Source organism: Uranotaenia lowii, chromosome 3, assembly GCF_029784155.1.
Source record: "Uranotaenia lowii strain MFRU-FL chromosome 3, ASM2978415v1, whole genome shotgun sequence".
Taxonomy (NCBI): Eukaryota; Metazoa; Arthropoda; class Insecta; order Diptera; family Culicidae; genus Uranotaenia; species Uranotaenia lowii.
In genome coordinates this window covers 218500734-218511260 of record NC_073693.1, presented here as the reverse complement: position 1 = coordinate 218511260, position 10527 = coordinate 218500734, and the positions used below count along the sequence as shown (strand labels likewise).

General features: G+C 33.5%; 1 long non-coding RNA gene across 2 annotated transcripts; it reads left to right on the top strand.

Annotated features, from left to right (window-relative positions):
- The first annotated feature begins 916 nt into the window (after nucleotides 1-916).
- On the top strand, nucleotides 917-2823 carry LOC129757518 (uncharacterized). 2 transcript variants are annotated; one of them, XR_008739725.1, is made up of 4 exons: nucleotides 917-1377; nucleotides 1441-1585; nucleotides 2342-2455; nucleotides 2525-2823. It is a non-coding gene; the product is annotated as an uncharacterized LOC129757518 (long non-coding RNA). The 2 variants fall into 2 exon arrangements; XR_008739726.1 differs by having other exon boundaries at nucleotides 2342-2823.
- Nucleotides 2824-10527: the final 7704 nt, after the last annotated feature.

The window sequence follows — 10527 nt, the reverse complement described above, 5'->3', positions numbered from 1 at the left end:
AAGATACTAATCAAAACTTTTTTTACAGGTGGCGGATGATCAACACTTTGGCACAAAGCTGCCACCCCAGAGCCAATGAAGGAAATTTAAAAAATGGTGTTTCTCGAAATAAACAAATCCCTGATTGAAAAATGGGAGAAAATAATTGTTTTTTTTTTATATTTTGTTTTATGCACACTGCACAGCCAATATTCTCTAAAATATCAATTTGGTACTTAATACGGACGATTGTGTTGGAAGAAATAGCTGGTTTCCAGCAATCTGGATTGCTGATTTTCCAGTAATTTGAATTGCTGGAAACCAGCATTAACGTTTGCTGTTCTTTCCAGCAATTTCAATTGCTGGAAATTTTGCTGGAAAGTCAGCGGGACAAAAACCAGCAAAATTTAGCTGGTTTCCAGCAAAAAAATATTCCTGTGTCCTATTGCAACTTTTTTACAACACTCTTAAGAAAGTGTTTCATTCAAGTTTTAGCAAAAACACACAATAAATGAAGCATTTCCTATGTTGCAATAAAACAGTTTTAAAAATTGGAAGCCATGGAAAAGTCTTCATAAAACAATAATAAAACTAAAAAAACAAATTGGCTTAATCTGTGCTACTTAGAGGGTTAATTAACGAATCACTTTTGCATTCCATTGGTCAAAATTAAGCACTTCTGTCAAGTTTGAGGAAAAAAGCGAATCAGTTTTAATATATTTTTTCACTTAGCAACATGACGAATATGTTTCGAAACATCTTTAGAGATTTATTCGGAACGCCAATTAGCTCATACGACCTTTTCAAAACTGACAAAAACTATGTAATTTTTTTCCAGTTTTGTTTTGAAAATTTTGTTGACGTCTTTTCTCTGTGTTTACTACACACAAAACTTTCGAGGCTCCACTTAGCAAAAATTAGCTGTTACTTTCCGTTAGCAAAATTTTTTTTTTACTCTCGAGTTAGCACTTTCCCAAATTGTCATGAATTTTGCTCAATTTGAGTAAAAAAAACCCATTGCTACTGAATTCAGTATTTACAGTAGCATGGACTCAAACTATCAGGTGTTTTTAGTCTGAGCTCGAACCACGGTCGTTTTTGTTTTGTTTTTTTTTTTCTTGACTCCAATGCATTTCATTTTGCCGGTCGCGATTTTGGAGCGGAAAATATAGTTATTCGTGTTTTTTGAAGGTTCAAATTGTGTCCGGGTCCGATAAGTTGCGACTCCCAACGGTTCTGGCGACTTTTAAAAGTTTGATAGGTGTAGCCACCAGGATTCCTCGAGTGGCTCAACTTCCTGTGGTTAACCAGCAGTGCCGGATGTGCTATTTCGCCAGACTTCCGGAAGCGGTGTTCCGCTTCAGAAAAGTTTTAGGAAAAGCCCTAGAGAGTTTTCATGTAAGTTTTTAGTGCATTAGTAGAAGATGAAAATTTTACTATTAACTGTTTGTTTTTCTTTAGAAAAGTATCAGCAAAAGGAACTGCACCAGGGAATATTATAATGGAATGGAAGTGGCATCCAGTATCCCTCCTGCGCAAATGTCATCGAGTGGGGTTCTTGCAGGCGTAAAACACAGAGCTGCCCGAATGAGGAAGGATTTTCTCGGTAAGTGTATTCTAGTTGAAAGAATGTAAAGTAAAAGTTCTGAAAAATGTCTGAAAATTAGACATGTTTATATTTGTCTTTCAAACGAATTTTGAAATATTGAAATAAATAAAAAAAAATATTTCAAACTTCCAGGCTTGATAGCTGTTACCCTTGTAAGTTGGCTCAATAGGTGGTATGAATAAGAAAAAAGCAATTGCTTCGATAGCTTTTACTTAGCTCGAACTTTAGAATGGCAAAATTTGAAAGCACTTGCTCAACTAGATATGATAAAGCAGAGTAGAACATTTACTTTCAACCAGATCCAGATTAAAAATATGCATGCCGTTCGAAGTATTTGACTCATAAAACTGCTCGAAAATAGAAAAAGCAATTACTAGAGCTTTATTCATATCAGTCAATGTCATCCTTATCCAGATCGGCAGCAGGGATCCGGATTTAACATTTTAGCCCCTTGGTTGAACCTTGCCAAATGAAGTTCAATGACAGTAGATTTTTTTTCAAATTGCACGATGATGAGCTGCTTGACCTGGCAAACTAACTGTTGGAACATTGTCTCACCCGTGGGGGGCCAAAATATGTGCATTTATTGAGGATTTTGGTTAAGCTTCCTAGTTATGAAGTGAAAACTGAAAGGTATGGTTTTTTCACAAATTTCTTATTTTTTTCATATACTTTTAGAAAAATAAGTCCGTATAATATTAATTACATGTGTATATAAAATTTGAAAGGAACTTGATTATTTTGTTTTTTCAGGTTTTGGCGATGCTGATATTTCCAAGATCATATAGTGATGATCAAAATGATACTGAAAGGCTTGGAAGCGCGATGTTGGAGGAAGTTGAACAACTTGCAAAGTTGGACTTAATGGTAATTAACTATTTCAACACATGATTATGTTTTATAATCTGATTGAACTTCATTTTATTTTTTTTCCAGGAATTCATCTGTCATCAACCGGCTAGCTTGACAATTCTTATAACACTCTTACAAGATGATGGGCGGCAATAAAACTTCCAAAGAAAAAAGATTTTATTCGCGACTGATATCCAAAATAAAACAGGAAATTGATAAGAACCAATCCTCATTTTTTTTTCATTAGAAATAGAAAACCCATAAATTTAATATAATGAATATTTAATTTTACTCAAATTCTAGCAAACGTGAGAAAAATAAATTTTGCTAAAATTTAAGCAAACAAAGGGTTTTGTTTGCTTCAAAATTAGTAAACATTCAGTCAGGACAAATTTTGCTATTTTGCTAAAAGTTTAGTAAAAAAAATTTGCTAAATTGATTGCTAAGTTTTTAGCTGGTCAAATTTGAGCAAAATTTTGCTAATTTTCGGCCTCAGAAATTTTGTGTGTAGGTAGCTTCAGTCCAGGGATAGAAGTTGATAACTTTTTAGTATTTTTTGTTACTTTTTTTAAGCCGGTCTCTCACCAGTTTCTTTTTTTTAAATTTGGTCACTAATGTCACTATTTTGATAAGTTTTTTTTTCAATTGACTACATTTTGCCTTTGAAAACTTTTTTTTTCAATTTTTTGAATTTCCTCGTTAGGTCACTCAATTATCCGTTGATTCGATTATCCGTGATTCGATCATACTAATTTTTAAAACTCAATCATCCATGCATAAAAGACGTGTTTTTATCAATGTTCAAAATTCGTCTTATACTTAATAAGCCTCAATAAGGCTTCAATTATTTTATTTTTTAAATTTATCTTAAAGCAAAATTTAGCTTTATTAATACCTTTATGTTCAAAGAGGAAACCTTTTTTCGAATTTTAAACGAAGTTATACAAACATATAACATTAAAATGTGGAATTCGATACACTTATATGTACATCCCATTTTTCTAGGGCAATCGATAATCCCTATAAAAATGATAAAAAATACAAACACTTTTTAGATTTCTTGGATTTCAATAGTAATTTTTTATATAGGTATTTTTTCAAGAAGTCATTAGTTTTTTTGGAATTCTCAGTTCCACTTTAGTGATTAGTATTTTTAGCTATTGGCACAACCATCATAGAGCGTTTAAATATAGGTCTGCATTCTTATATTTCAGAATTGTTTTGTCTTTGCGAAAGCTTAAATAAATATTTTTTTTTTTCTATGTTAATTTTTAGAAATATACTCAAATTCAAACTGCTTTATTATTGCTTCATGAAATTTGATTTTTTATATTTTTCGGAAGGTTCCAATTTCCTTCAAAATATGCCATATTAGACTGAGTTGATTTTGTGTTTTTAAATTTTCACAGGTTCTCAGGTCAGAAGAAAATTTTATTCGAAGAGTTTCAGAGTAGAAAGAATAATTATGTTCGTTTTTCAGAACAAATTTTTAAATTTTACCTACATACCATGCAAATCTAAAAATTAAGATGCATTCATGAAAACATAATTTTAACTCTAAAATTCTGCAAATATTTGAATAAGTTTGGAACCAAAACGAATCCTTTTAGACCACAGGGCCTAAGAAATTTAAAAATGACCCAAAATTGACTCAGTTTGATGCCATGTGGCATGCGATGAAATGTATTTTTGTGTTTGTCAGAAGCTTATAAACTGTCATAGAAAGCTGTTTTGAAATGAACAGAATTAACTATACGATTATTTAAATTGGTTGGAATTTTTGAAGTCTCTATTGATGTAGTTTTTGACATAATGTGGTCATCAATGTTGCTCCAATTTCATTTGAAAGTAACTATGTTGCCCTGCTTTTTTGTGTCATGATCGCTTCTAACCCTGACTGATAATTTGCTCAATTTCCATCCATGCATTACAAGGTATTCACAATCAATGCGTTGCATTTTTTTTCGAGTACAATCTTTATTCGTTGTCGGAATAATATCAACACGCATTTTTTTAAGAACTTCTTTGGTGCCAAAGAAAACCGTTGAATATTATAGAAAAAACTGTGAAAATATTTGAAAATGAAACTCACTGACCACCTCATGACGCTTAGCTGTTAAAACTTTCAAATGGGTATAAATTGTCTGCGTATACCTAATATGAGTTTCAAATTATTTATTTCAAAATGGGAAAAAAATAAGTACTTTTCTGCTACCTCAAATATTTTTTACAACCATTTAAAAAAATCTTATTTACTGTTTCAGTTCAGTTAATGATTGAGGTAGACTAAAAAGTTTTAATAATAACAAATGAATATTTCATAATGTTTCCAGATTTATTAAAAGATTTGTCAAATTTGGTTGATGTTTGCTAGGGTTTTCACCTTGAATTCAAATATCTGACAGAAGTATTATATTCCAAGTTTTTCTGAAAAGTGGAAAACCTTTGAATTTCATTTTTTTCTGGAATGGTGGCCCTTGGTCTACAAGTTGTAATTGCGGGTTTTTCAAAATTTAATCGGTGCAGATAATTTTTTGTTCAGCAATTAAACTTACCTCAGTTATCTTTCAAAACACTGTACAATCTCGAATGTAAGCGTGCTCATTATTTTTCAAATTATAAAATGTTAATAGTTTACTTCATTTTGTTTAACGAATTTCGAAGAAGTTGCTCCATTTTCCGAACAGAAATAAAAATTTAAAGCCCCACTGCGAACCCCTGAACAAATGTTCTTGATTACAATTGTAGCAAACAGATAGACAAAGGCTTTGATTTTTCCGAGATTTATTTTGCACTTTTTTCGGTTCATCCACGCCTACAATAGGGCATTCATATTGCTTTTCTATAGAACAACAACACAGGCTTGATTCAGCTAAGTAGAACACTGCAGCCAGAACGAAAGAACTGAATAAGATTTATGTCACTACTGGCCCTGTACCCCAAACAGCAGACTATGCACCTAGATAAATCGTTCTAGGTCTCTCGGGGGTCTCTCCCAGTCCGAGAGTGAAAAACGTGATCCAAAAAGTGCAGATTCATAGTTTTGATCGAAACCAACGCTCTTCGCCGATCCTCTTGCCTATCTCAATCCTGCCCGGCTTGTGTGGTTATATTGTTAGAATAAATAAATAATTTTCCTTAACATTTAAACAACCAACTGTGGATGTGGACAGCAGCGGCAGGTAGATGGATTGTTTTTTTCAACGTCAGATTGCAAAGCATGACCCAGAATCCGTTTATCCAGATTAAAAGGTTCATTATCATAGATAATTATTATTTTTTCAATTAAAGTTGAGTTAAATTGAAATTTCTGCAACCTGCAAGCTATCGTTGCAACTTGTGGGTTTGTTATTTCAAATGCATTTACAATCGTTGCCGATCGGGAGTGATCTTTCGTGAGTGATATTTAAGATTGCGACATTTTCAATTAGCAGCAAGATCTTTGTCACTGACAAAGTATTCAGAGTTGATTTAAATCGTAGTGCTGCTAGATATGTGGAAATATTAATTTAACTTATCTTCAGCCAGTAACCTTAGCCTTTAGTGGTACAGCTAATTTTTGTTGTAAAATATTTATAATTATAAAATTTCCCACAACATTTGATAACCATAATCTCAGGGATCTTGTGTGTCACTTAACACGATGTCAGGAAAATGAAAGACTTATGGGATGATATGTATAGTTATTAGGTGTATACACCTAATGATGATGAAGATGATGTGTTTACCTATTCGTATGGATGGCGAATACTGAAGCTTTTAGCTAAAGTATGAATGTTCTTAGTTCTTATATTAGAGTAAGAGACCGTTTTCGAATGCCCCTATCAGGCAGGTTAAATGTCTCCTAGGGAGGCTCTTACTTCCCAAATTAGAAGAAACCTAGCTCCCACCCCCAATTTTGAGCCAATCAATAACTAAACAACTCTGACAAAATTTTAGCTCATTTGGATTTAGCTTTAGCTCTAACTGAGGCGATCTTTAAGTTTGCATGGATTTTTTTTATAAGAAACGTTTTAACAATGTATCTATCTTCCCATGGAAAAAGTGAAAATTTTTAATAAAAAACCGTAATTAGATCTGGCAACACTGCGAAACCACAAAGACGTGACGTAAAGATTTCAATGTTAGGAACAACATTGTAGAACATTCGAAATAATTTTGACGCACGTTATTCAACCCGTGTGGAGCACATCTCTTAGATTTAAGCTTTATTGGACAGTTTTAAGCTTTTTTTCTCAGATTTCAGATTCTTTTATCTCTGATTTAAGCTTTCATCTTCAATGCTTTCAAGGCAAAAAAGCTTAAATCTGATAAAAAAAACTTAAAAACGAGATTCACGAATGAACTTTTCAAATGAACTTCTCCTTCTTCAATGAGAGGCTGTTGATTTCCATAAGAGGATCTCACGAATAACATTAATAAATCAAATTTTTTGTTGATTTATTTTTTTGCTAGTTTGTATGAAATAATATGAAAACGAACACAAACTATGCTGGAAAGCAACTAAAAAATGCATTTTAGTTAACAACTTTACAAGAAAAACTTTAACACAAAGTTACCATTAAATAGATCACATTCTCATTTCACTTAAAGGAAACTTAAAACTTCACGGGGAGTGCTTCATTAGATGATGCTAAAACTGATTAAATGAATCAATATTTTGATCATATTTTCACAAAGTCGTCTTCTATACTTCTATACTTCATAAGATGTTGCGTCCGATCCCTTGATCGAAGCTACAAAGATAAGGCAACATCTTCTGCGTAGCGGAGGTCAGGGGTGTGCCGCGAACGTGTGTAGGATACCCCAATGTCGGGGGGTATCCGAGTAGTGCCGCTTCCTAAGAGGGAAACTGCGGGGATAAGACTTTACCTTCCTCGTAGCGGATCTCGAGGGAAGAGGGTTAACCACTGTCGGGGGATACCCACGGGTAGAGAGGCTCTCGACGCCGGGTGAGCCATTCGAGTCGGAGTAGGATGACGTCTTCGTCGGGAATCATCCGAGTCGTTGCTTTAAATCCTGCGTGTGTGCCATGACAGGCGCGAGTCTAGGATAAGCTGCTCTCGATCTGGCACACGACGGGCAAGGTGGCAAACTTCGAACCCTGAAGATAAGAGGTCGGGCTTCGAGTCGTTAGAGGAGAGGTCAGGCCTCAAACCTTCAGGAGGAGAGGTTTGTGTGGTCAACCCCGAGTCTTTATGATAAGAGGTCGGGTCCCGAGTCGTATGAGGAGTTCAAGTGGTCACCTCGAGTCATTACGAGGAGAGGTCAGATTTCAAGTCGTTAGAGGAGATATCGAGCCTTGGATCGTGCAGAGGAGAGGTAAACCTCTAGTCGATGCGAAGAGGGGTCGGATCTCAAGTAGTTAGAGGAGAGATCAGGACTCAAGTCGCGAAGAGGAGAGGTTTGTGTGGGAATCTCGTCCAGGTCTGCGGCCCCAGGTGGAGTTTAGGGAGCAGGAGGTATACACGGAGTATATCATGAGTCTTCCCATTGTACCCATGGACCCAGAGTAGCAAACTGGGGGGACGCGGTGGCTCGCCGTGCCTTGGAATACAATCCGTAAACCGGGATTTACCACCTGTGGTTACCAGGGGCGGTCCTAGAGTCGGCTCTTGGGGGGGGGGGGGGGGGTGATTTTCCAATTTTTCAAAAATCAGTCAATATAAAGGAACGTTAATATCTGGTGAAAAAAACAATCATTTGAGTGAGCGAAAGGAGAAGTGAGGGGTTGCGGGAGGGGGGGGGGGTGTGGGGGGTATTCTTTTATAAAACAATCAGCGAATCTATAATAACACTGCGAAAAAATGTTGATATTTTTTTTATTTGTAGGTATATCTGGTATTTTAGAGTTGTCACTTTAGTAGCTCTTTAAAAAATTTCTCGTTATAAATGTCATTTTTTCAATGAAAATAATAAACGTTGTTGAGAGATGAACACGTAGAAAAAAAACTCAAGTTATCTTCATTTATTTCCTGAGCTTCTAAATATTAGCTACCAGAGCGCTAACATATAATTTATCGAAACTATTTTACTTTTCACCGATAAGCCAGATAAACAAATAAACAAACATAACTAACGGGCATTGAATTCTTCATTGGGGTATTTTACTGAATCGTGATTTGGAAATTTTGTATTATAATTTTCAAATTTGGAAACACAATATATAAAATCAACACTTTAAATATAAATTAAGTAGAAAAAACCAATTATCAAAATCAGTTTCTAAATTCTGGAACCGAAATTGATTTAAATTTAAAGATTTCATTCAAAATTTTCAATTTTAATTGTATTACAACAAATAAATTACAAAGAAAAGTGATTAATCTTTGTTCACCTTCACATAATTACCAATTTTTCAAATAATTTCGAATTATAAAGAAAATTATGAAATGAAGGGTTAATTCTGAATGTTAATAATCTTCTTTAGTGAACAGTCTCAATCATTTGCAATTGAAATTGCCAAGCTTTCAGATTAAGAATATCAAACCTTAAGCTAAATTTTAGATTAAATTTTTAATATTATTGTGTAGATGAGCTGAAAGCAGTATCGGTGAGATAATTGCTGTAGATCTAGAAATCCAGGAGTGTTGGTTAAAAATCACTTAAAGATCATTTGACTGTTTTGCATGATAGAATGCCTTGTTGCCAAAAAAACTGTGGAATGATAAGGGGATAGTTTTAATTCACAAGGGATAACTTAAAACCGTGGCAAACTGATTTTGGAAGCTTTTTGCGTCTCAAACTCGATTTTTTCTGTCTGTTTTTTCCTTCTTATTTTCTGGCATTGAGTCATTTTAAAACTTAGCAGTTCAGAGTGAAATCGATCAATGATAATTGATGAAGTAACCAACCTGAACAACAAAAAATATGTTAAATCTTTTCATTATCCTTTATTCATTCAACGATGCAGGTCAGAGGGAAGAATGCTAAAATGTAACAAATTCCCGGAAAAAATAATACAGATTTCGTTTTGATAATCTTCGTATTTTTTCTAAATGGGGAAAGATACTTACTTCTATAATTTTTTCTCATGGTAAATTACTCACAGTCTTTATGAAAATTGACCAATAAGTTAATACCTTTTTTTCTAAATTTTTTTTTATATTTTACACTTTTGCTAAAAAGTGCACAAATTTCTCCAATAAGCCTTGTATTTTCAAAATTTATACCGGAAAAAAGAGCTGATAAAATAATTCAAATTTGCATTTAGAGCTCCTAAATAAGTTGAAACCAGTTTTCAAATTCTTTGCACTTCGGAAAACGTGAATTTTGTTTTCTTGTGTTCTAGTTTTGAATGCAGATGTTGGGTTCTAGAGATGAATTTGGATCTCTATCTCCAACACCAATTCCTGAAACAGCTGTTATAAATACTGTTTTGTTCCTTTTTTGCACTAAAACTCATAGGAAACGCAAAAGTCATAAAAGGTCATATCTTTCTTCGAATTATTGTTGCTGAAATCTCTTGAGAGGATTTTTTTAAATTTATACTCTTACTATGAATATTTTATATTCGATTTCTGTTTGGCAGTACTTGTATTTTTTTTCACAGTCATCCATAATATGAATGTTTGATGTGATACATTTCATACAGAATTAAATAAAATCAGATCTAAAGTTTAAATTCCTGTTTTTGAATTTCATAATATAGGTTATTAATTTTAAGTTTATAATTCGTATTTGAATGGTGGATTTATTGAAATGGAAAAATTCTCGCGAAAGAGAATCTTTACTGTGATACAGAACCTGATTTTTTATTTTGCAATTGAAGGCAATAAATTTATGATGAAAGCAGAACAAATATTTCAAGTATTTCAGTGTTATAACCATTTTCACCCCCCTATATGACTTCTCCAAATTTTTCATTTCATTAAAATTCAAAACAAAATCAAGAATTCTGAAGCTCTGGATTTGAAGCAAATACTAAAATTTGTTGCGATTTGCTCGTGTTAATTGAGGCACATGAGGGAAATTAGTGACAATTTAAAAAAAAGTTGTCCCTACATTTTATTAATAGCAAATTCCAAATCAACACTCAACAACACACTTTTAGTAACTTATTAACAAAAGTTATTTGGTATAATTCA